General features: G+C 56.5%; 1 protein-coding gene across 2 annotated transcripts in view; it reads left to right on the top strand.

Annotated features, from left to right (window-relative positions):
* The first annotated feature begins 15,659 nt into the window (after window positions 1–15,659).
* The window catches only part of NEK6 (NIMA related kinase 6), a 52,426-nt gene continuing 42,762 nt past the window's right edge, over window positions 15,660–25,323 (top strand). For both annotated transcript variants that reach the window (XM_068991976.1, XM_068991899.1), the window contains exon 1: window positions 15,660–15,769. The gene's annotated coding sequence lies outside the window, so the exon portion shown is untranslated. The remainder of the gene's footprint in view (window positions 15,770–25,323) is intronic.

Here is a 25,323-nt window from a genome sequence, read left to right as displayed (position 1 = left end):
TCCAGAGCTGAAAGTCCCCTTTCCTCTGTGGTCCCAGTACCCAACCCAGGCCCAGCCCAGCGAAGGTCTGGGTGACAGAGAAGTGGGAAGAAGTGGTACACCCTTAGTTTGCTCCTCAAACCCTGCTACCATGGAGACAGCTGAAACCTGGAGACTGTGTCTAGAATCCAGGCCTCTGTTGGGGGCAGATGGGTTGGCTGGAGGGATGGAACCTGTCCTGTGGGGTGAAATTTTGTGACTCCTACCCCCTGTGGGCCTGCTACAGGTGATTCCTTGAAGAAGGGTTTGATCCTGTGGGTAACGACCCTGTGGTCCTGTGATGACCCAGAGTTTGATCCTATGGGCGGTGGGTGTTTGGAAGGGTCTCGAGTGGGGGACTGGCTTCTTGAAGCCCGACTGGGAAGGTGCTGCAGGGAGGGGATGGGGGCTGGCCTGGGCGAGTGGGGGAGAGGTAGGCAGCCTGGAGCAGAGGTGAAGAGGGGCCTGCTGTCAGCACTCTGAGCTCCTACCCAGAGACCCCTGTGTCTTGGCAACAAAGCCAAGGATGCCGGTTTGAAAGAATGTTCTGTTGTGGCTTGAACTGCTTCAGGGCCTTGGGAGTGATTCCCAGATCTTGGGAGTGCTTCCTCGTGGGTCCAGTCTCAGTGTCCTCCTCAGTGAAGAAGGGGTGATGAGCTCTTGGCCCTTTGACCCTATACCTGGATTTGGGGTGGGGCTGGGGATGGGGGGAGACCTGGGCCTGTAGGGTCGGACTTGACAGTGAGGGAGGAGGATCAGGGGAGCAGTAGTGAATTCCTGCCAGAGACTGAAGGGGCTCTTGACGCCTCATGGCTTCGCTGTGAGCAGGGGGCCTGCGTGTGGCTGTGGCGTGTTGGGAGGAAAAGGCCTGGCTTGGGTGGAGGCTGCATGCCACGTGCCCGGTGCCTCCTCTGCAAACGCCAGTTCTTTCCTCTTAACGGTGTGGAATTATTTACATAGATTTATCAGCTATCTTTTTGAGGAAAACAACTTCTCCCCTACTGCTACTGCTTCTTTCTAGCAGAGCACCCACCAGGGGTTTACACGTGCTGCCATCTTACAGTCCTCACCGTGTAAATGGCTTCTTTTTATAAGTGAAGTCAAGGCTCAGAGAGGTGAAGTGACTTAGCCAAAGTCACCCAGCAAGGATCTGAACCCAGATCATCTCCCCTGGAAGCACCTGGGGATCCATAGCGGTTGACCAGTTTGGGGCTGGGAGAGCTAGATGGAGGACACAGGATGTGCAGGGGCTGGAGGTGTGAAACCTCCAGGTGGCAGGAAACGTAAGAGGCTCCATGGAGTCAATGTGTCGGCTGGGATTAGGGTCAGAGGCCAGGAGGCCTTGGATGCCACGCTCTGGAATGAAGACTTGATCTGGAAGCTTTGAAGGTTGGTAGAGGAGGGAGATATAGTCAGGACAGTGTTTCTGGTGGTGTGTGTCGAAAATGGTCTGGTGTTACGGAGGGTGTTCAGGCCAGGAGACTGGGAGGCTGGTGTAGTTGTCTGTGTGGGCTCTCCCAAAGCCTCTCACCTGCCTGCTGCTGAAATTCCTCCCAAAAAGAACCTTTGGCTCTCCCACCCACCGCCCCAGCCCCTCTGCTGGGTGTCAGGGTGGGAGGCCCCCTCACCTCCACACTCTCATCTCAGCCTCTTTCACAGTTTTCTTGTGAAAAACAAGGCCGACGCCTATCAACTTGCTGGGGACAACGTGCGAATAAATGATAAAATATGTAAAGCTCACAGCAGCTGCTTTGGGAAGGGGAGAAAAAGTGCCATGGATGTGTTATTTCCCCTAAATCCGGATTTCTGCTTTTTTTTTTTTTTCCTTTCCGGGGATGAGAAGCTGGAGTTAATGGGAGTGCGTCCACCCGGGAATACATTTATTTCCCCCGATTTCCAGGCAGTCTCATTAATCTGCTAGAGACCCGGTTTTCTAATGCGCTTCCTGGGAGCCCATGGTATCGTCACTGTCATCGAATTCCGACTCTCTCCTTATTGATTGATTGATTGGTCTGTAGGAGTCAGAGGCGAAGCTGTTCATATGAGCAGCTCTGAGCTTTAATGTTTGTCTGTGGCACGTTGTTGTAGGGTTGTGGGGGGAGTGGGCCGGGGTACAAGGTCACCCTGACCCACCGTCCATCGGCCTGGCTTGCAGGTGACCTGTGGCATGCAGCGAGGAGCCAGCGTCAGGTTTGGTGTGAGGCTGCGTTGAAGGGTCAGTGGTGCCCGGAGGGTGAGCTGGCTGCTCCCTGGAGCTGTCCAGGCATCGTTTCCGCAGAGGATGAGCCTAGCTTAGCCCAGGAGCCCTTGCACGCCCCCTCTCAGAGCCAGGTAACGCCAGGGTGGTTCCAGAGGAGATGAGTCTGTCCTAAGGGGCTGAGCTGCACCCCTCCCACCCTGGTCCCTCACAGGGCCCAGCACTCACTTGGGATACAGTCTAAATATTTTTGTCTTGAATGGATGAATGAGGGTGAGTGGACTGGCGCCTTAGTTATTCTCTGGGTGACTTCATGTACCTGGGTGGGGTCTCATTTCATCGTCACCAGAACCCATTTTTCAGCCAAGGAGACTGAGACTCAGAGAGGTGAGGGTCGTGCCCAAGACACCCAGCAGAGAAGCCTCGGCCTGGTTCATGAAATGTGTCTGGCCCTCCACTCTGGTTAGAGCACCAGCCCCTCTATTTCTTAGCCTTTCCCTCTTTCTTTAAAAGCTATCTATTTATTCTTTATCTGGGCTGTGCCGAGTCTTAGCTGTGGCACGTGGGATCTAGTTCCCTGACCAGGGATTGAATCCAGGCCCCCTGCACTGGGAGTGCAGAGTCTTAGCCAGCGGACCACCAGGGCAGTCCCGTAGCCTTTCCCTCTTGATGCCAAGCTCCCCAAGGGCTGGACCCGGCTGCCCAGACCAGGTCCACGCTCCCTCCTCCCTCTTCCTTTCCCTGAGCTCTGTTCTCGCAAGGGAAGGCGGGAGCTGGGGCAGGTGGGCCTCCTGTGTGCCAGGCACAGCCTGAACGCTTTGCCTCCACGGTCTCGTTAAACACATCAAGTGAGCTTTTTAAGGAGGGCTCCCTCCCCGTTTTCACATCATGAAAAGTGAAGCTCAGAGAGGTTATGAAACTTGGCCAAGATTTCCCAGCAGATAGGTGAAGGACCCCAGCTTTAGATTCAGGGAGGACAGTCGCCTGCTGAAATAGACCTGCTGGTGGAGAACGGGTGGTTTTTGTGGGTGACCAGGGGCGTGATGGTTTAGAGGGCTCGACTTTTTCAGCGGTCTAACCTGGGGCATGATGATGTCAGAGGCTTTCTCACCAAGAAAGAGCAGGGAGTCCACTCAGGTCAAGCAGGGCGACCGGGGGCTCCCTGGGCCCCCTGGGACACATGGGGCAGTAAGGCCCCCAAACCACACCAGTCTCGACCACCTGCTCCAGCCCTTCTCTTTCTGGCTTCGGTTGCCCTACCAATTATTTGCTAAGCAGTTTGCTGCACGATCTGATTTAATTGTCCCAGCGACCCCATGAAGCCTTATTTGTTCCACCCCAGCCCGCTCCTCAGCTGTGTTTCCCTCGTAGCACTTATTAAGTCTGAAATGGCCGTGTCTGTCTGCTGCTGTGTCTGGATCCACCTCTTGACCACACACCTCTAGAGGGACAAGGCTCTCTGCTTTGCGCCTCAGACAGCCCTTGGCTCCGTGAGTCTCTCAAGAAAAGCCTGGCAAATGATGACGGAATGAAGGAACCTCGTTTTCTTGGCCCGCAGAGCACAACTCTGTGCCCTTGGTCACCCGCCGGGGCAGCGTGGACCCCCTGCCCATTGGGGGCCAGCTGGGGCCTCTCTTGCTGACCAGCCTTCAGCCTGGAATTCCAGGTGTGCCTTGGTGCCCGCAGGTTCATGCCGCCCAAAGAAACTTTCAGACTGCGCCTGTGGCTTTGGATCGGCTCAGAAAAAGCGTGTCCTGTGACTGCTCAAGGAATCTGGGCATTTAGCCCAGAAAAGAGTGTGTTTCCTGGCTTCCTGAGAGCTGGGGCCCACCCTGCCCCTGGCCTGGGCGTGTAGAAGGGGAGGGAGGGAGAGATGGACGCCAGCCCTGGAAAGGCGAGGACGTCTGGCCTTATCATCTAAGGTTCCTGAGACTGTGCAGGCAAGGCCACCCCAGCACGGTGGGGCAGAAAGTTTCCCCAGCGTTGGGGGCATCTCTAAGATGGGATTAGCACTCTCGAGTTACTGGAAAAGAAACATTCCTTGAACTCAGACAGCTTTTGATCCCCAGTGGTTCTGCTGGGCACCTCACCGGTCACCATGCGGTAGTCGTGGGTGCAGCGGTCACAGAGCTCAGGGTGACTGGCCTCCATTGGGTCATCAGGCCACCCCCTGGGGCCAGATGTTTCGAAAGCCCCTTCCCGCAGCGCCAGGCATCTGGCCTCTCCCTCCAAGGCTGGGCGCGGGTTTACGAGGTGTCTTTGAGGAAGGCTGGAGTCATCCAGCCCGTGATGTCTGCTCGTTGCATAATTTCACAATTCGGTTTTCTTTTCACAAGAAGGGTCAGTGCTTCTCTCTCCTTCTCCCTCCTCCTTTTTCCTCTTTTATTTTCTTTCCCTCTTGATCCTCCCTCATTGACTGGCCCGGAATGCCTCCACCCTCTGGCTGGGAGATCACCGAGTCCTCAGAGGAGATTAACTGGAATTACCCACAGGTTAACTGGAATATACTTGTCAAGTTTCTGAGATGGAGAAACCTCCTTTTTGTACTCAGAGGAGAGTGGAGGAGGCCAGCCTCCCTTTTCCTCAGCGGGGATTTAAAAAAGTCACCCAGGAGGGGCACAGCAGCTGGAATTTGGTTCCCAAACCCCAGACCCAGGCCAGGTCTGGGTCTGTGAGGCTGTCTCACTGATCCTTGGTGACGTGAGAAACTTAAGGACAGGCCTGGCCTCAGCTACTTTCTTGTGTCGGGTGTCCTTTTATGCAGGATGCTGATGACAGATAGAAATTGTATTTTAGATGTCAGACAGCGCTGGCAACCCTATGTCCATCTTCAGAATTTGGGAGAATCTTTACAGGCCTGTGAAAGCCCTAGGCCCATGCTCAATCACTCAGTCGTGTCTGACTCTTTATGACCCCCTGGACTGTAGCCCACCAGACTCCTCCATGCATGGGATTTCCCAGGCAAGAATACTGGAGTGGTTTGCCATTTCCTCCTCCAGAGGAATCTTCCCGACCCAGGGATCGAACCCATGTCTCCTGCATCTCCTGCATTGGAGGCAGATTCTTTACTGCTGAGCCACGGGGGAAGCCCATCACTAATTAACTTCCTCTGAAGCACCCGAAACAGAAGTTGAGTCTGAAAGAGTCTTCGATGCCTGGAGAACCCAGGGAACCTCAGCTGTACGTGGAAGGCCAGCTGTGCTGGGGTGGGGGGGGGCGGGGCGGGGGATGGCGGGGAGCGTGTTCATTTCCTTGAGCCGCCATGACAAATCCCTGCCAGTGGGGTGGACTGAAATAATAAAAACTGATTCTCTCACAGTCCTGGAGCCCAGAGGTCCAAAATCAAGGTGTTGGCAGCATTGGTTCCTTATCGAGGCTCTGAGGGTGAGTCCGTTGGGTGCTTTGCTCCCAGCTTCTGCTGGTCACCAGCAGTCCTTGGTGTTCCCTGGCGAATACACACACCCCTCCTATCTCTGACTCTGTCGTCACGTGGCCTTTTCCCTGTGTGTCTCTGAGTTCAGGTTTCCCTCTGCTTATAAAGATACCAGCCATTGGATTTAGGGCCACCCTAATCCTGTGTGACCTCATCTTAATTCGATTGCGTCTTCAAAGACCCTGTGTGAGTTTTGTAGGGATGCATTCTGACCTGGTACAGGGCTGAGGGTAGGGCATAGCTGAGCCATAGTCCTCTGGACTGTCTGCGGCCATTTGCATTGGGTTAACCAGGGTACCCAGGGGGCCCGCCAGCATTCCCACGGAGGAGACAGATGTGCACAAGGACCCCAGTCCAGGAAGGAGGGTCATAACCCCTCACTGTATAGACTGAGGGACCCAGGCGGTGACCCGGGCAGGGGCTCGCTGACCCCAGGGTTCTGCATCCTGGACTCGCTGGCCACAAGCACTTAGTCCTTCGGTGGCACCAGCCCAGGTAGCTTAGAGCCAAGAGCCGCTCCTCTTGCACGAGCCGCCAGCCGTGGCCGGGCTCCCCCGGCAGGGAGAGGAGCCCCTCCCAGTATGACAGGGCCCTGCCACTCTGGGTGGTGCCTGCCAGTTTGGCCTCCGCCTGCTGTGTGGGTAAAGGGCAGCCCGCAGGGCATGAAGGAGGGATCCCAGGCTCCTTTGTTTCCCCAGGGACTCTTATCTCTTTTGGCAAAAGCCCTGTGACCAGTCGTTTCCGGAGACACGTCCCAGCCTGACACCTCCTGGCCAAGTGATCTTGAGCAAGCAAATCCTGGGCCTCTCTGCATCTCTCTTGGCCTCTCCCGGGCGATAGTAGAGTTTCCAGCTGGGCCCGTTTCTGAATTAGGGAACGCTGTATGAGAGTTTGTAACCACCTTTTGCGAATCTTTCTGGTGCCTAGCACGGAGCCTGGCACACAGTCGGTGCTCGGTGAATACTCAGCAAATAGGAGAGCATGTCTCGGAGCCCAGAATGTACACTCTGTGGCCCTCCTGAATTACGGCCCCAGAAGGGTCTCTCGAGGGGGAGATTCTGTAGGCATTTCCTTCCTCCTGTCTGTGATGGTCACCGGACACGACCAAGGCAGGGGTGGGGAGGTCAGCGTACATGTAGCTGGCAGAGGCTTGATGCTGCTGAACTGTGATGGGGGCTTTCATTCATCACGTAACTCATTGAGTAAACTCATACCTCAACTTGGTACCAAGGGTGGCAGAGTGTGCAAAAGAGCCTGGCAGAGGAGCCTGGAGACCCGAGTTCTGGTGCTGGCTTTGCATGCCTTATTGGCTCTCTGTGCTCAGGGTCGCTCTTCCCACTTCCCTGCCCATTTGCAGAGCTGAGGCTACAGCTGTTGTTAGGGCCTCTGTCCCACACCTAATGCTGGGCCCATCCAGCTTCCAGGCCTTTGCACAGGCGGTGCCATCTGCCTGGAGTGCCCTCCCAGTGCTCCTCTGCTCAGAGCAGCTTCCTCTTCTGAAGAAACAACACCCCATTCATCGGGCAGACTGCAAGACACTTCCTTGTGTTTCCACACTCTTGGTGTGCAAAGCAGCAGTCACACTGACTTGTAGGTGTATTGGCTTGTGAGACTCTTCTCTCTCTCTAAATGGGGAGCCCCACTGAGGTTGCACTGGTTCCAGTACCTGCTGGTTGAATGAACAAATGATTGAAGGTCCTTGGGCCCCTTACTTCTCTGTTCCAAGCCTCAGTTTCCTGTCCTGCTTTCAAGTACAGAAAGTGGGCTGGTGGATTCTTTGGGGGGTTATTCTTAGGTCTCTGGTGAGACATGAGACCTCAGATGAGTGGATTCAGGGTTTTTCCTGCTCCCAGGAATAGAGCAGTGGTGTGGTGGCGGCTGCGAGCGTGTTTGTTGAACGACCGCCTGCTCTTGGTGCAGATGTTCCGGACTCTCCGTGCAACATTCCGGCTTAGTGGATTCCAGTGTCTTGGAAAAGCCTAGACTGCGCAGCCTCGAAGGCATGGTCCTGACTGTCGTTGCTTCAACCCTCCCCACCTGTCCCTCCACAGGGGTTCTTCCCACTCTTCAGAGGGAAGCGTGTGTGCTTCCTCTAAACATTCTCTGTCCAATGCCTGAGACTCCATATGCACCCGCCCCACAGAACACCCCCTGTGCGTCCCTGTCTGGCCGGAGCTCCCCTTCATGATGTGGACGGCAGGCTCCGCCGGGTTCATCCCCAACTCCCCACGTTCCAGGCAGGCACAGGATTTCAACCTCCACCTTTCCCAGCTGTGGGAATCGGCACCTCTGTGAGCCTGTCTCCCCATCTGCAAAATGGAGATAGTAATGCCCGCTCTGGGAATGACCCGGCGGACCCGAACATGTGACACAGCGTGTGGCTCGGAGTGGGAGCACATTCTTATCATGAGTCCGTCTTCCTGGAGAGATCCGAGTGACACAGAGATCAGCAGTCTATTTGTCGAAGCCAAAAAATGTCCGTTGTCTGAATAATTCTGTTTTGGAAGACAAGCCCAGGTTTTGGGTCAGAACCTTATTCCCTCAGGAATTTCACGGTTGAGCATCCAGACAGATTTTATAAGCTTGGTGACCACCCAAGCCTTTGAGCCTTCCACGTGGATGTTCCCAGGTCAGGCTTATTCGGGAATCTCTTGCCCAGCTGGGCTGCTTGTCGCGTCGGTAGCATCATTTCCAAAGAGCAGGTTCTGTCTGGCTGTGAATAGATGTTTTTCTCTGTCTTTCTTGGATGTCTGAATGGCAGTCTCCCTCCTGCGGTCCCAGAGGCTGACCTGAGTGTAAAACTCCAAAATGGACATCAGAGCAGGGTCGTCTGTGCCTACTCGGACTCTGGGCCCCCACTGAGCCTCAGAGAGGTGGGTTGATGGCTGCTGTGACCTGGGAGTTTCCTGGGGGTCTCCCAGGGTGTGGTTATAAAGGCTGCTGAGCAAAGCGAAGGAATCAGAGTTCATGGACAAGGTAGCAGCTGAGAGCAGCAGGCAAGTTAAGAAGGATGGCTCAGGGTCTCTAGAAATCTGCCTTCTGGCATCCAAGACACAGATGCAAAGCCCCTGAGGGCAGGAGGGACTCTGGTGATACGCCTCCTGCAGGCTGAGGGCTTTGTGGCTCAGTGGTTAGAGCCACACTACCTGAGTTCATACCCCAGTTCTTCCACGTATGCTGGACAGCACACCTGACCTTTTTGTGCCTCAGTTTCCCCCTTGTGTAAAATGGAGCTAATTATGTACTATAAGGGGGTCAGGAGGTTAACCTCACTCAAGTGCATTAGAAGAAGGCTCAGTGCACAGTAAACTGTTGTTGTTCAGTCACCAAGTCGTGGCCAAATCTTCGTGGCCCCATGGACTGCAGCACACCAGGCCTCCCTGTCCCTCACCTTCTCCCAGAGTTTGCCCAAGCTCATGTCCATTGAATCGGTGGTGCTGTGCAACCATCTCATCCTCCGTCGTCCTCTTCTCCTTCTGCCTTCAATCTTTGCCAGCATCAGAGTCTTTTCCAATGAGTATCAGTAAACTGAGGCCCTGAGAGGGGCAAAGGGTTCGTCTGTGGTCATCCAGCAAGTCATCGAGCAGCCAGGCAGAAACTCATGATTCCTCGTCTCGTGGACACTCCCCCCCTCCCTCTGCCCCCTCAGTCAGACTGTTTCAACTCGCCTTCTGCAGAGGAAATCGCGTGACCCCCTCAGCCCACAAGAATTCAGACTGTACAGAATTTCGGAAACCTCTTCGGGCTGGCCAGGGGCCTTGTTGCAATTCCATTCAGCTGCTAGTTCTTTTTCCTTCCCTTTTTTTCGTTTGAAAGCTGCAGAAGCTTTCCTTTTCTATCTCCCCAAAGAGAAAAATTAGCCTTCTGGCAAAGGAATTTGAACTTAGGTACCTGCTCTGTGTCTCTGCACCAACCCCTGCCCTCTTTCTGAGCCTCAGTTTCCTCATCTGTAAAATGAGAAGAGTTCCCTCCCCTAACCCCCCTGCCTTGACTGGACGGCCCCCACCTTGACTGGACGGCCCCCACCTGCCAGCCAGTAATTGCTTTGGGGACAAATGAGCTGAGACATGCCACCCAGAGCGCGGATCCGCCTTGACGGTCGGGTGAGCGCTGACTAAACTAAAGCTGGTGACGCATCCTTCTAGGAAGTGAGGTGAAACCCACCAGAAATGCTGCCCACTTCCGCCCACCTCCTAGTTTCAAAGGTTATTTGAGTCATCAGAGTTGCCTGTACTTTTCTCGCTGTCTTGTTTCAGCGAAATGCTCCTCAACCCCTCTGGGCTGAGGCCTGATGGCCAGGACTGTCCCATCTGCAGACGTCAGGACCGAGGGGCTTGGTGTGCACCCCAGCCACGAGCTCTGGAGGCTGCCAGCCCAGGGGATGAATCCCAGTTCCCAGGCTGGTAATGCCACCCCTCTCTGAGCTCCAGTCTCCTTATCTGTGAAACGGGTGGGTGAGCCCCGCCAGCAGGGTGAGTGGCAAGCCCCAAATAGGTGGACGGGAGACCCCACACATGCTCTCTTCTCTCCTGCTTAAGAGGCCCTGGCTCTTCTGGGCTCCGGCTGGGGCACCGGAGATGTTTGTATGCCCGAGTCCTCCCTGACTGTGGGGGCCAGAGGGACATTCGGCCAGGCCAGGAAGTCTGGAGGCAGACCTTCACCCATCAGGGCCAACAGCAGCCTGAGTGCAGCCCTCTCAGCCTTCCAGTGGGGAACCACGGGCCCAGGCGGGGTATGACCCAGAGCAGGGAGGCAGTGGAGCCAAGACTGGAACCCGGGATCCTAGACCAGGAGTCCCTTCGCCCTGGGTTCTCCTGGCACCATCAGGGGGCCAGTCTGGCTGAACCTGGGAATTTAGAGATGGGTGCCATCATGGGCCTGGAGTGGAATTGGAACTGAGCCCTATTTTGATAGGCCCTGGCAGGGCCCTCAGGCAAGTCACGTCCAGACCTGAGCCCCTATTTCCTTATTTCAGAAATGGGCATCTATCCTGCTGTGCCCACCTCTCAAAGTTGTCCTGAGGCTTCATAAGATGGTGTGGGTAAAAATCCATCTGCAGAACAATCAAGAACTGTCCAGATGTGAAGAATTTGATAACTGTCATCCAGTGGGGCTTTTCTGTATCCCTGTTCCTCAGTGCCTGGTACAGAGTAGGTGCTTGTTAAGTGTTGAATCAATGAAGAACAATAGGTATCATTTATTAAGAACCTGCTATATACTAAGCATCACCCAGGGAACTTGCTGTGAGGTGCTGTAATCCTCACAACAACCTAGGATTGCAGGTATGTCCCCATTTTACAGGTAAGAAAGCTGAGGCTTAAAAAGTAAAGTCATTTGCCTAAGGTCACACACAAGTGGAGTGTGAGGAAGTCAGGATTCACACCTGACTCTTAAGTCCGTGTGTCCTTCCTGGTGTTCACAGTGGCCTGCTGGGTCACCCTCTCCCTGGGCTATGCTGGTGTTTAACAAATAGGTCCCCAGGCCAAGGGGTGGTGGGGTGGGAGGGAGAGGGATTTGCACAAAGCCTTGATTTGTAGCATTTGCCAATTTCCATGGAATAAATATCCTACCAGGCCTGATTGTGGGCAACCAACGTGATAACTGTCTCACAGAATCCCTGAGAATTTAGCAAGCGGCCCCCCACAAGCCAGTAGTCATGGCTCCAGTACCCCGTGCACCCCTCCACTTTGCAGCCTCCACTCCCATGCCCAAGGAAGGCCACAGTGTTAGCAGTGTCCCCTCTGTGGGACGACAGACTGGAACTAAGCAGATGGCTTGGGTGGGCATACCTAGACCCCTCCCCACAACCCTCTCCCTTTAGACCCCCTGGAGCTCCCTGGGGTCTCAGTATCACACAAAGACTTGGGGAGAGGGGGATGGATGAGATGCGAAAGCTGATCTGTAGCACCAAGACTGGAATATTAAGGCCTGCCAGCCCCACCGTGTGCGATATTCCTGCCAGGCCCGGAGCAGAGCCCTGTAAACGCCGGGATATAATGGACAATAAAAGTCGCTGGAAAATAGTGAGTCTCCGAGGACCACTGTCATCCCTGCCACACGCTGCTTGCTGCAGCCAGGAGCCCTGTGATCATGAGGCACGATCGTCATGTAAATATATAGGGTCTCTCGCCAGCCGTGGGCCAAGATTTATTTTATTGAGACAGTGCAGGGAGGGAGGCGGCTCAGGTTCATCGTCCTGGTAACTTTGTAAAATGCTTTGCCATCATTTCCAGCTTCCTGGAGAATACAGCAGGAGCCAGTGTGATCTCTCCCATTTTCCCCCAAAGGGGGAGAATCCCCAGAGGCGGAGGTCACCTCCTGCCACATTCACAGGTCATGAGATCAGGGACCCCTGAGGAATGAGGACTGGCCTTATTGTGACAGTCGGTTCACAGAGTGAGTTGCGGGAAGTAATTGTGGAAACGTTGCTGTTGAATGGGCGCTGGTTCTTTATGGCAATGACGGTAATCATAATAGTAGCAACAGTCACATTTACTGAGCTCTTGTGTATGCCTCGTCCTGCTAGGCCTGAGCTGCTGGTGTTCCGCCTGCATATCCTCCACTTTGCCCTCCTAACAACCCCATGAGATGGGTCCTACCCAGCCCCTGTTTACAGAGGAGGGGACTGCAGAGAGGTAGCCCAAATTCCTGTGGCTAGACAGAGGCAAGTGCAGGATTTGAACTTGAGGCTGTCAGAGTCCAGAGTCTGTGCTGGGCTGCCTCACCTTGCTTCCAGGCCCTCGGGTGCCAGATCAAATGCCACCTGCAGGTCTCTGCAGCCCTCTTGATTGGCCCAAGTTGGAATCAGTGGCCCCTGCTTTGATTCTGCAGTGCAGTTAAGCACTTTGGTCTGGTTCCCCCACGACCACAAGGACTCAGGCCTACCTTTCCATCCAGGCTCTGTCTCTTCTCCAACTGGGACACATCTGGTGAGTCATGTGGCCTCGCTAGCCTCAGTTTCCTCATCTGTCAAATGGATGCACTGTCTGCCTTGCAGGGTGGCTTTGTGAGCACACACGCTTCTGACACCCGTCAAGGACCTGGCCTGCATCTCTCATCTCACGGGCGCTCTGTGTGTGGATGCCCCGTGTACACATTCCACCTCCACAGTCGTGTGTCTGAGAGCCAGGAGGCCTCTGAGCCATCTCCCCACATGGCTGAGACTTGTTGCGAGGGAGTGTGACTTGTGGGGAGGGCAGTGTGCAGGGCCTGGGGGTGCTGACAAAGCCTTCCAAGGCCAGAGAGAAAGAGTCCCTTAGCAATCCCAGACCCAGAAGGTCTGGTTTTCCTCCCAGACCTGAGCCTGGGATTAGATAGAGGCTCCCAGAGCTCAGATACAGTCTGCGCCAGTGAGTCGCAAATCCTCCGTCAGCCTCATAAAAATTGTTGGCCCATGAAGAGTCCTCCTAAGACTGCAGAGCCTGACCCACCCATGTTGTAGGTGGGGAAACTGAGGCTGGGAGATAAGCCATGACTTTCCCAAGGCCATGTAGCCCTTTGAGATTCCCAAGCGAGTCCTGAGCCACCACGCCACACCCCAAGGCTCAGAGCAGGATTCACCCTCGAGGAGTTAAAAATGGCCACATAACTTCCCAGGCCAACTCAGGGACTGCTGGGGTCTTGGGGGTGGAAATGCAACACAGGAAGGCCCAGGGCCACACCAGAGGTTATGTGCTGGCCCAGAACTGCTCTGGGGTGTGGCCGGACTAGAGCGAGAAGACTGTCGCCCACAGACTGAGCCACACTGAGCCGCACGGAGGTCATGTTGGAGGCTCATGGTGACCCGGGAAGCTCTGAGAGTCTGGGGACCACTGGGACTATGCCCCTCAGCACAGCTCCGCCCCCTCTTCCGAGTCCCAGGTGGACAGGAGGGGAGTGACTGGCAGGGCATGTGTGCCCACAGGCATGGAAACTGATCGGAGCCAAGGTACACTTCTGGAAGGTTCTGGCTACTCTGGTCAGGAGGAAGAGAAAGAGTCCCACAATCTGTGTTTCTCCAGGGCGCTAGCATGTCCTAGATGAGCATCCTGGAGGGCATTCCTCTCCAGCAGACAGGAGGCCGGAAGCAGAAGAGAAACAACGGTTAGGCAGATAGTGCCCAACCCGAGGGCCTGACCAGCCTGTCTGGAGCCTCTACCATGGGTGCAGGCGGACGCCTCCCAGCTCGCCAGGGCATGAAGCACAGTCCTTGAAGGGGTGCCCTGTGTACTGGGGCCCCGCAGACCTGTGGACAGCTCGCCAAGGGCCCAGCTGCAGCCAGCCAGGGGGCCGACACCTGGCATATGCCCGACAGTTGGACCCGGCTGGTGGGGAAGGTGCTCTGGCAGGTGGCCGAGCCCCGGTGCCAGGATCCGGCTCCCTGTGTCCTCTGGGGCCTCAGCTGCCATATGCCCGTGTCATTCCCAGCGGTGGAGCTGCAGATGGGGCGCGGGGGGTGGCTGGCCCAGGGTGGAGCTGGCTCTCATTCTGGAGAAGGGGGCAGGTGCCGGCCACAAGAGCTCTTTTCGGAGACGGAGGGCTGGAGCGGGTCTGGAGGCGTCCCTGCCTTCTCTCACGTGCCTGCAGGTCCGCCAGCCTCCAGGCCTTAGATCCCACTGTGTTCTCCGCCGGAACTCCCCTCCCCTCTGGTGCTGACCTTGGTCATCCTTCCAGGCCCTCCCGGACTCCACTTCACGTAAGGAGCTGGCCGTGACCTTGCCTGGGTCACAAAGTGAGGGTCTATCTGGCCTTTCCTTGGGGGCTCTCTTACTGCTCTTTTCTGGCTGGTGGTTATCTGTCCCCGGGTTGCTGGGTGCTCTCCTGCGATCCCATAAGAGCAAGGGGGTTTCCATCTGTCTGGTCTTGGGGTCACCAGTGGTCAGCACTGGCCCTGAGCAGAGACGGCAGCTGGAAGGACGTGTGGAAGGAAGGGAAGGCGGGAACTCTGAGCTCAGTTTCTGGACTCACGCAGCCTGGTTTGGGAGAGCGTGGGGCCAGAGCTTGAGGATGTAATGACGCTGACTCCATTGACTGGGGCTCTGTCGTGTGTCAGGCCCGGGACTGAGCATTTCTGAGTCCCGTAATGTAGCCCTCCACAGGCTGGGGCGCTGTGTACTCTTTGCGCATCCCCGTTTTACCTGTGAGGGCCCCGGGGCCCACGCAGCTGGGGTGTGGCCAGAGCCAGGACTTGAACTCGGTGCCGCTGCCTACCAAGGCTCTCATCTCTTAGGCAAGTCTTTTTGGCTCAGCTCACAAAAGAGAGATTAGAAAGCGTTCAGCTTTTTTTTTAATTTGTTTGGCTGCGCTAGGTCTTAGCTATGACACACGGGTATAGTTCCCTGACCAGGGATCCACCCAGACCCCTGCCTAGGGAGTGCAGAGTCCTAACCACTGGACCACCAGGGAAGCGCCAGAAAGGGTTACGCTTTTAAAGAGACAGCAAGAATATTTATGGTTCCTCGTGTTTGCTGGGCCCCAGGGGGAGTGGGTGAGGATGGAGCACCAGAGCTGAGGGCAGGACCCCTCATCCTCCGAGGCTGGTGGAATCTGTGTCTGCGGTCCCGGTTCTGGGTTGGGAGTGAGGGGGTGGTGGAGCCTGCAGCAGATTCTGCTGCCTGACCGTGTGGGTGTGGAGTGGGTTTAGGAGGCTGGGCCCTGGCTGGGCGCTACCTGCCTGCCCTGGGCCAGTCTCTTGCCCTCTGGTCTCAGTTTCCTGGAGAGTAAAATAGGGAACAGGACCGAGCGATCCCAGAGTGGACTCTGGTTGCAGTCCAAGCCCCTCAGCTTCGGGTACACAGGTGCTCTCTCTTAAGACTGACTGGTGGCCGCTGCTGTCAGATTCCAGTCCCTGGTGAGCAGCAGGCTCCCTGGTGGCAGTGGCAAGTTCCTTTCACCACAGAGGTGGCAGCCAGAGCTATTTTTGGAGCAGCTCGTGGTGGGGGAGTTTCCTTTTGGCAGTGGCTGGGGACGGGAGTCTTGGGCAGGGGAAGTCCCGTGCAGAGACCGGGCTGGCCCCTCTTCCTCCACCAGCCCTGGCACGGAGAGGCCACCCAGATCTCCAGAGGTCCTGGGACCGTGTGAGCATCTACCTTTCAACCCTGAGCCGAGACCTTCCTGGAGCTCCTCAGAAGCCACGTTGCAAGGTACTGGCCTTTGCCCTGCCTCCCACTGTCAGGAGCCCCTCACCCTCTCCAGCCCCCTGGGGCTGCTCTCTTTGCCCTTGAAGGTGTGCCTAGCGAGTGACAGGGAGGCCCTAGAGACCTCTGGGGCCTGGACTCACAGAGCACTTGACCTTGGCTGCCTCTCTGCCACCGCTGTCCCCTTGACCACACACCTGGTGGGACTGCCAGTGGGCCAGGGCCGTCAGCCTGGCATGGCCTCTGTCACTGCCCAGGTTGGAGGGGTCCACACTGGGTGATTCCAGACTTTCCAGAACTCCCAAGGTTACGACGGAAGTGGAAAAAGTACTGATGACTCTTCTCTTTTTGGTGTGGGTTTTAGCTTCCTGGGCCCTTCCTGATGTCTGAGCAGTGAGGGCTCCATGGAAGTTTCTCCCACTGGAAATAGCCATCTTTTCAAACCTTAAGATGAGAGCAGGAGAGAAAATTAGGGGAGGCCAGGGGTTGAAGAACTTCCCCCTTGGAGAGGCCACCTGTGGGATTACGGCTGTCCTCCTGGGGCCCAGGGCGGGCTTTTTACAAGCACTGAGCCTCCGTCTCCCTGAGGGTGGCTCTGCTGGGCTTCCCCCTCAGCTGTTGGTTGGCAGGGCAGTATCCGTGGTCTGAGATAGGACATGGGGCCAGAGAAGCTTCTGCTCTCCGAGGCTTCTCCCTCCTGGCCCCCGGTGTTTATGTACTAGATCACCCCCCTCTGTGGCCCGCTGGGGCCACAAGGAGAGTGATTTAGTCTCTGCCTTTGAAGGAATTCTCCATTTGAGGGAGTGGAAAACGTGGGAACAGGCAGCGATGGCATAGGGACCAGGCCAGTGGAGACTGGGAGTCACTCACTGTCTGAGGGAGTCCAGGAAGGCTGCCTGGAGGAAGTACCCTAGTTTGTGCCCAGAAGGAGGATCCAGGTTTGCCAGGAGGCAGTGTATTCCAGGCCAGAGAAAGCAGAACCTACCAAGGCCTTGAGGAGAGAGCAAGTTCGTTTCCCTGGCGGACTGGGGTCCTTGGGATGGTGGGCCTGCCCAAGGGTCCTGAGGCTCCTTGCAGAGTGAGACCACCAGCTTCCCCCAGCTTCATGGTCTCCAAGGATGGCACTGGGTAAATGAGATTGAAACCCAGACTTCAGAGAGTCAGAGCTGGGTTCTGACACAGGTGCACGCCGTTTACCAGTATCCCCAGCGTGGCAGCTCACTTGGCTTTTCTGCACCTTGGTTTCCTCATCTGTAAGAGGGTGGTGCAGGCTCGTGGGGGAGCATGCCGGGGTGCTGCGGTCACTCCCCGGTGCAGAGCACAGGCTGGGCAGATCACTCTTCACCAGGTCCTGGCACCAAAGGTCTTCCCGTGGAAGAAACCAAATGCCTCATTGCTCTGAGAGATGCTGACGGTTCCTACATTTTCTTTTGCTCACAGAATTGGGTTTTATTACCGAAGGAGGAGAAAGTAAGAGGTGGTTGGGAGCCTCCTTGATTTTAAAAAGGCTCAGGAAAGCCCCGCAGTGCAGGCGTGGTGTGTTTTCAATTGTCTGGTGATCTCTGCCTGATCTGAGACCTTGGGGAATCTGAGCATGGAGGCAGGTGTTTCTTGCTTCGGGCATCAGGAGGATGCAAGGAGCCCCGCCTCCACTGACTGGTCAGAATTTTACTCAGCCAGCTCCCACTGGACACCCGTTTTGTGCCTGGTCCTGGGCAAGGCCCTGACGGTTTAGAGATGACTGCTGAGGTCAGTCCCTACCTTGAAAGGCCAGCAGAGGAGGAGGGCAGAGTGACAGTGGGAGCAGTTTGTACCCGAACAACCAGACTTTAGGGGAGAAGCCTGTGTGAATGCCATCAGATGGGGAGGGGGGCCTGGTACACCTGACTGCCCCTGGGTGCCCACCCCAAGGGGTCCAGCTGTGTCCACTTGATGGATGCAGGAGGAGGTGGAGCTTTCCCAGGGTCCCACGAGAAGTCTGAATCTGATTAGGGCCCAGAACCCGGTCCTGATGCAGGAAACGGACTGTGCCTCATGGGAGGTCCTAGGTTCCAAGCAGAGGCTGGAGCATGGAAGGACCTGGAAGGTTCAGGGTGCTGTGTGGTTGGGATGGGAAGGTCCTTACGTGCAGGGGCCTGGGGCGGGGTAGGCTTGCAGGACAGCAGGCCGGCGCCAGCTGGACAGAGTTTGGGATGCCTCGCTCAGGCGTGTGGGGCTCTTTCTGGGAGGTTTTTTGTTTTTGGGTGGGGAGCAGCCGGTTGGGATTTGTGTCATGTTGTTGGGGGGAAACCTCTCTTGATGGGAGGCTGGGTCATCAGGCAGAGCCAACTCCAGGGACCCCACTGAGAAGGGCCCAGGCCAGCAGAGGGCAGGGTCTCTGGGTGAGTGCAGACATGTTTGCGGAAAGGACCAACAGCCTAGGTGAAGCCCAGGAGTGGGTTGTGAGGGAGGGAGAGGCGTCCCTGGGATGAGCCTGCGTTCCTGCTGGCTTCCTGGGCAGACAGGAGATCCCATCACTGACATGGGGACCCAGGGAAGGGCAGGTGAGTCCTCAGTGCCTGGGACTCTTGGTAGTCGGGGTCGGGAGCTCTGGAGAGAGGCCTCGGGCTGAAGAGAAATGGGGGTGGGTGAGGGGATGCAAGCCAGAAGAGAAGGATGGGGTTGGGGTGCCGGAAGGAAGGTGAGCTGAGTGGGCAGAAAGGCGCCCTTGCTGGGTGGGTGCTGCATTGTCCCTTCAGCCACTGGCCTCCAGGTTCTGCAGGCCTACCCTGTGGGGGCACCCCGCTGCCCTGAGGGAGGGGGCTTAGGGACCTCTCTGCAGAGGCCGCATGTGGCCCCAGGTCTCAGAGAAGCCAGCCTCCTGCTGGTCGTGGAGCCATGGAATCTGGGAGTGTGACTTTGGGGGTGGGATGAGGAGACCCAGGGCCAGTCAGGAAGCCAGGCACCCTCTGTGGCTCTTCCCCTGCAGCTCCCCTGCCCCTGTAGCTCTGGCCTGAGATTGAGCTGCTTCCTGTCAAGCGATGAATGGGCAATGTCTCCTTATCTCAACCCCAGAAGGGAAGGGGGCCTGGCATGGAGGAAGCAGCAGCCAGAACCACACCCCTGGGCCAGAATTCATTCATTCCCTTCCTCACGGTCCAAGGAAGTATGGACCAGAGGAGGCAGGCACACTTTGGTTTCAAATGTCAGTCCTGCCTGCTGCCTGCTGTGTGACCTTGGGCCCATCACTTAACCAGTCTGAACTTTCGTTTCCTCCTCCGTGGATTGTAGCAGCCCCCGCGCAGAGTGGCTGTGGGGTGGAGCCAGGCGTGCACACAGTGAGGGCTCCTAGCGTGGGCTGTCATTAGGGCTGGTCCTTGTGTGGGGGCAATCCTCATTGCCCAGGCCTCATGCGAGGACACCAGGTCATCAGTGGTGTCCCTTTCCCTCATTACTCACAGCCTCCCTGGTCTGAGGAGCAAATGGCAGACTAAACCCAAGCACCCATCGCCTTAGGGTCATGCCCCACTTTAGTAAGAGCCCTGCTGAAGGCCAGGGTGGGAGGCACGTGTCAGGGGGCTTTGCAAAGGCAGCCCCAGTTCTCGGAAACACTGAGGAGGGTGTTTGCTTTGGCAAGTCACGTTTTCCCTTGGAGCCTTGATTTCCTCATCTGCAAAATGGACCTGGTGGCACCACTTGGGTTTCCTGGAAGATGTCAAATTACTCGGCCTGGGGAGGCATTGCTGTGAGTGCTGGCTGACGCTGAAGCTGGACTGGCCTTGACCTCCCCAGTGGCCAGCCTGTGAACTGCCTGGCCTCCTGCTGGGCTTCAGAGCACTGTCTGTGTAGGGGTGTGTTGGGCTATGCGGGCCTGTGGCACCTCTCCTCCCCCTGCCGCCCCAGCAGTGAGCACCTTTCCTAAGTTTCCGTGGCCAGGAGCTTGCTGGAGCAGCAGAGCTAGCCCCCTGTGCCCGTTCTGGGGTCAGGCCACTCCTTCTGTGTATGTAGGAGGGCGGGGAGTCACCAGGTTGGCTTCCTGCTTTGGAAAAACGACTTGCGAAGCTTTTCACTCAGCTGGCAGGAACAGAGAGGGGCCTTCCCCAGAGAATGGGCAGAGCGTATGGCGTCCAGCTGAGACCGGGCCTCTGGGTTTGTCGGTGAGGTTTTTCTAAGGGTGTGGCAGCCTCTCAGCCTGGGAGCCACACAGGCCTTCTCCAGCTCCACCCCCAAACCTGGGGTAGTGACGACCCTGCCCCTGTGGACACACCAAGAACGTGGCTCTGCTTAAAGCCTGTGACCTGATTGCATACACGTGTGCACAGGCACACACATGTGCAGAGAAGGGCAAGTGGGCACTCACTGTTCCCACTTCAGGGTTGAGGAGCATGGTGAGGTGTAGACGGATACTGGCACCCCCATGACCCTCGAGTACTCCTGGCCCAAGCTGGGTCTTTGGCCTGAGCCTTCCTGGTGTCCTGGGTCATTTTTCCTGGGAGGATAAGGCCTCAGTGAGCCGCTGTCCTCCACGAAGTGTGGTATTTGGCAGGAGGCAATGGAGGGACGTGACTTTGCCCTAGAAGAAATTGCGAGACAAGCGTCAGGTGACAATGGTGGTCAGAAAGGCCTCTTGGGGAGCCTCGGAGCCCAGCCTGGGAGCCAATCCCTTCCAGGAAGTGCCCAGACTAAACCCACTCACCCAACTACTTAGGGTCACGCCCCACATTAGTAAGAGCCCTGCCAAAGTCCAGGGTCGGGGGCTTTCCAAAAGCAGCTCCAGGTCTTGTAAACGCTGAGGAGGGTGTTTGCTCCAGAGTCACCCCTACGAAGCCATGCAGTGCAGTAAAGAGAGCATGATCTGGGGTCCCGCACCCCAGCTCCGTCTTTTACCGGCTGTGTGACCCTGGGCAAGTCCCCGCCCCTCTCTGAGCCCCAGTTCCATGTCTGTCGCATGGAGTCCGGCCTTCCTCCACTGTCCAGAGGTGGTTAGTGGAAACGACGCTGGTAGCAGCTAAAGCCTCAGCGGACCCTCTGCTGTCCTAAGAAGTTTACATCTGTTAGCGCAGTTAATTCTTAGTGACCCTCAAAGGTAGATCTTAGCCCCATTTTCCAGATGAAGGATTAAGGGCAGCCACACCAGGATTTGAACCCAAGGCAGGTCGGGCTCCCAAACAGGTCCTGGGCCTTCCCCACCGAGCTCGTCCCCATCCAGTCCCTGGGCACCTAGGGGACAGGCACATGTGTGAACCCAGGCTGGGGAGCCCTGGAAATGCAGGGCTCTCACTCCCTGCAGAAGAAAGGCCCTCTGTGAGGTGGCGCTCAGTGTGGCCTGCGGCTCCGGGTCTTGCATTCCACAGATTTTTGGCCCCTGACTTGGGCTTGGCAGCCTGGGCCCCATTGTTCTGCGACTTGGCAGGCGCCATGAGACAGGCAGCTCCTGGAGGTGCCCTGTGTGCAGAATCCTTACCCTGCTCTTTGCATCTCTTCCCTTTGCCTTGATCTTTCTGCAGCTGAACCCCCTAACGAGGGGTTTCTGGCAGGAATTTCCAGGGGTGTGAAAAAAAGTGAGAGTGTTAGTCTCTCGGTCGTGTCCGACTCTGCGACCCCGTAGACGGTAGTCCGCCAGGCTTCTCTGTCCACGGAATGCTCCAGAGACGAACACTGGAGTGGGCCTCCATTCCCTTCTCCGCGGGATCTTCCCGACCCAGGGATTGAACCCCTCTCTCTTGCATTGCAGGCGGACTCTTTACCATCTGAGCCACCAGGGAAGCCCTGAGATGTGGCCAAACAGAATGCAAATCCACTGAAATCCAACACCCTGGAAAACCCTAAGAAGCAGAGGCTGTCTTGAGCCTGGGTGGCGCTTTGGAGGCAGAGTGGGGTTCAGAGCGTCCCTCTGTAGCTTATTCCCTACATGACGTTTTGTGTTCCCTCTCTGAGCCTGAGTCTCTGCCTGTAAAATGGGTCTTTTGACAGCCCAGGCTAAGTGGAAGAGATCTGGCCACTGGGTGCCTCGGAGAGAACCTTCACTTCCTTCCTCCCTCCCCATCCCTCCCCCTCTGCCTCCATCCTCTTGGTGTGGTTCTCTCTGGCACTTGGGGGTGCTGTGACTTGCAGACTCCTTTCCTGGAACAAAGGCCCTTCCTCCTCACAGGGGCTTGAGCTGCAGCCAGTTCTATTAGGTTCTGGGCAGAACCGCTCTTAGGAACAGGAAGTTACCCCAGGGGGTTGGCAGACCAGGCGTGCGGATGGCAGTACTGCATCCGCACAGTGCCATCCCAAAGAGAGAGACTCTGGGGTCCCTGTGGGGGAATGGCCCCTCGTGGCCCACCACCCCTGGGACCCCTGCCCACTCAGCACCACCCTGTTCATGAATTGGGGGGCGGGGGTTGTTCCGTGGGGACTGCTGGAAAGGAAGATGATTTTCTGCTGGTAAGGGCCTTAGGGGTGCAGAACCAGGGGTTTGGGGCAAAGATGCTGTCACAGGTCTCCACCCTGGCTCCGCTACTTGTGATCTGGGCAAATCTCTTAACCACCCTGGGCCTCAGTGTCCTTGTCTATTAAGTGGAACAGTAACAGAATCTGTCTTGTGGAGGTGATGTTAAGAGGTGATGGGCTAACGGAGGTGAAGGGTATGTGGGGCTCAGCATGATAAGGACACTCAGTTCAGTTCAGTTGCTCAGTTGTGTCTGACTCTTTGTGACCCCATGGACTGCAGCACGCCAGGCCTCCCTGTTCATCACCAACTCCCGGAGTTCACTCAAACTCATGTCCATCGCGTAAGTGATGCCATCCAACCACCTCATCCTCTGTCGCCACCTTCTCCTCCCGCCTTTGGTCTTTCCCAGCATCAGGGTCTTTTCCAGTGAGTCGGTTCTTCGCATCAGGTAGCTGAAGTATTGGAGTTTCAGCTTCAACATCAGTCCTTCCAATGAATATTCAGGACTGATTTCCTTTAGGATTGACTGGTTGGATCTCCTTGAAGTCCAAGGGACTCTCAGGAGTTTTCTCCAGTACCACAGTTCAAAAGCATCTATTCTTCGGTGCTCAGCTTTCTTTATTTTCAATTTTTTTTGTTTATATTTTTACCTGCACTGGGTCTTCGTTGCTGCACATGGGCTTTCTCTAGTTGCGGCACGTGGGGGCTACTCTCTAGCTGTGGTGAGCAGGCTTCTCACTGCAGTGGCTTTGTGGGAGCAAGGGCTCAGGCTCAGGCTCAGTAGATGTGGCACATGGGCTTAGTTGCCCCGCAGCAGGTGGAATCTTCCTGCACCAGAGATCGAACACGTGCCCCCTGCACCGGCAGGCAGATTCTTAACCACTGGACCTCCAGGGAGTTCCTATTACTGTTATTTCTGATGAGACCAGGGCCCCTTACTTTTAGGGCCTGTGTGAGAAGTGGGGTGAACTCCTGAGAGCCTGCAGACCACCTCTGGGTACAGGTGTTAGGTGATCGCTACATGGGGGCGTGGGAGGTGATGTTGCAAATACCTCCTAGGTCTCTGCGCAGTGTGACTTGCCTAAGGTCCCAACTGGGTAGTGACAGAGCCAAGCTATAAACCCAGGCCCGCTGGCTCCAGGAGGCTGGGTGGGGCGGGACATGGGAACTAGAGATGGCTGCGTTGTGGTTTCTAACCCACGTGGTCTCTGAGCAGGTAGGCAGCTGAGCGAGTCACGCATGGACCTGGCCTGTGGGCCACGCCTGGTGCCTTCCGAGATAAAGACAGAACCTTCTTGCTGAAGACAGCTCTCCTCCAGCCTCCTCCCCGAGGTCTCCCTAAGGGCGGAGGACGGGGAACATGTCACCCCGAGGGGTCTAGGGGTGCAGCCCGAAGCAGCTGCAGAGCCTGCAGGAGTCTCCGGTTTTATCTTAAAATTCATGTTCATTTTACATTTTGTTCCCTCTGTATCCGGCTTATTGTCGCACACATTTCCCTCCTGAGTAACAGCACTGCCTGGGGAAGCTGCTCATGTTTATCTGTTTATCCCGGGGCTTTTCATACCCAGGTCCTCACTGTGTCACCCAGGGCGAGGGGGTGGGGGTGTGTGCACTCCAGTGCAGAAGCCCAGCACAGATGGTTGGGAGGTGCTGAGAGGCTGGGGGCCCATCTGCGCTTCAGGAATCCTCCCCGGAGGCCCTTGTGGAGGAGGAGACCCAGAGATCCAGGCGGAGGGAAGCCTGGGCTGGGCCAGAGGCAGGGGGGATGGGGTGGGAGAGACTTCAGAAGTATAGGCACACCCCGTAATACCCTCCAAGGGACTCTCATTCGAGAGATGAGCAGAGAGCGATATTGAGAGATCCACCTCTTTATCTCACATACACATTAGGATGAAGGTCATAAAATGCCATGAAAATGAAAAGTGCTAATGTTTGTCGCTCAGTCGTGTCCAGCTCTTTGTGACCCCATAGACTGTAGCCCGCCAGGCTTTTCTGTCCTTGGAATTCTTCAGGCAAGAATACTGAGGTGGGTTGCCATTCCCTCCTCCAGGGGAATCTTCTCAACCCAGAGATCAAGCCCAGGTCTACCTCATTGCCGGCAGAATCTTTACTATCTGAGCCAACAGGGAAGCCCCAAATTACCATGTGTGGGGGTCAAAACTGGTGACTTCACAGGGAGGAGAGCATCGGGCCAGGCCATACTGGGCAGGTATTCTCAGCACCTGAGACTTCCTGCTTGGCTGAGGTGGGCACCACCTGTGGACAGTGCCATGCCCCATGTGGCCTCGCTTTCTGCCATCTACTAAGAGAGAGGTGCAAGTGAGGAGCTGGGCCTGTCCTGGGGACACAGGAAGGTCGGGCGCTGGACAGCAGTGTGCACATTCTAGGGAGGCTCTTGGAGGGCAGAGCCAGGGAGGCCAAGGGTCAGGGTCAGCGGGTGACTCAGGGCTTGGTGGCCACACTTTGATGGGTGTCATAGACATCTCGGAGCCTGGGAGGGCTGGCCTGTTGACTGCCAGAAAAAACTACAGCGGGGAGAAATGTGTGACCAGGTCTGCAGGGCTCTGACCAAGCCAACCCCAGTTGTGAGAGGGGTGGGTTCAGTGTGGGTTCCTTCCCGCTGCCCAGACCACCCTCTTCATGTGGGGCACGTGTGCACCCAGGAGACACGTGCAGCCAGGCTTGCCGACCCCTTATACCAGAAGCCTGTCAGCTTGCATTTTGGCTGGTGGGGATGGCCAGGGATGACCAGGTTACTCATAGGTGGCAAGAGGCAAGGCCCGTTCAGAGAGAAAGATGGTGTACGGGCTCGGCTTTTCCAGAAGCAGATGCTGAGACAGGGCCAGGTGGGCGAAATCATGAGGGAGTAGGGGAGCAGACAAGCGGGGGGGGGGGGGGGGTGTTATCTTAGACCAGCTCACCCCGCTCGGGTGTCTACAGCTCAGAGTTGTCCTGACCAGGGCCCTGGGCCACTGATTCCTGGGGACGGGGACTCCAGCACTTTAGAGGGTGTAAACAGTGCTGCTCCGGTAGCCTGGCCAGTCCTTCTGGGTTCTGCTTGAGGTGGGTCAAGGGAGAGGTGCCCACGGGAATGCCAGGACCATGCCTGCTGGAAGGAGCAGCAGCCTAGTTGGGGGCGCTCATC

This window comes from Capricornis sumatraensis, chromosome 1, assembly GCF_032405125.1.
Source record: "Capricornis sumatraensis isolate serow.1 chromosome 1, serow.2, whole genome shotgun sequence".
In the NCBI taxonomy this organism is placed as follows: Eukaryota; Metazoa; Chordata; class Mammalia; order Artiodactyla; family Bovidae; genus Capricornis; species Capricornis sumatraensis.
Note: the sequence above shows the minus strand (reverse complement) of the source record. Positions and strands in the feature narration are given on the sequence as shown.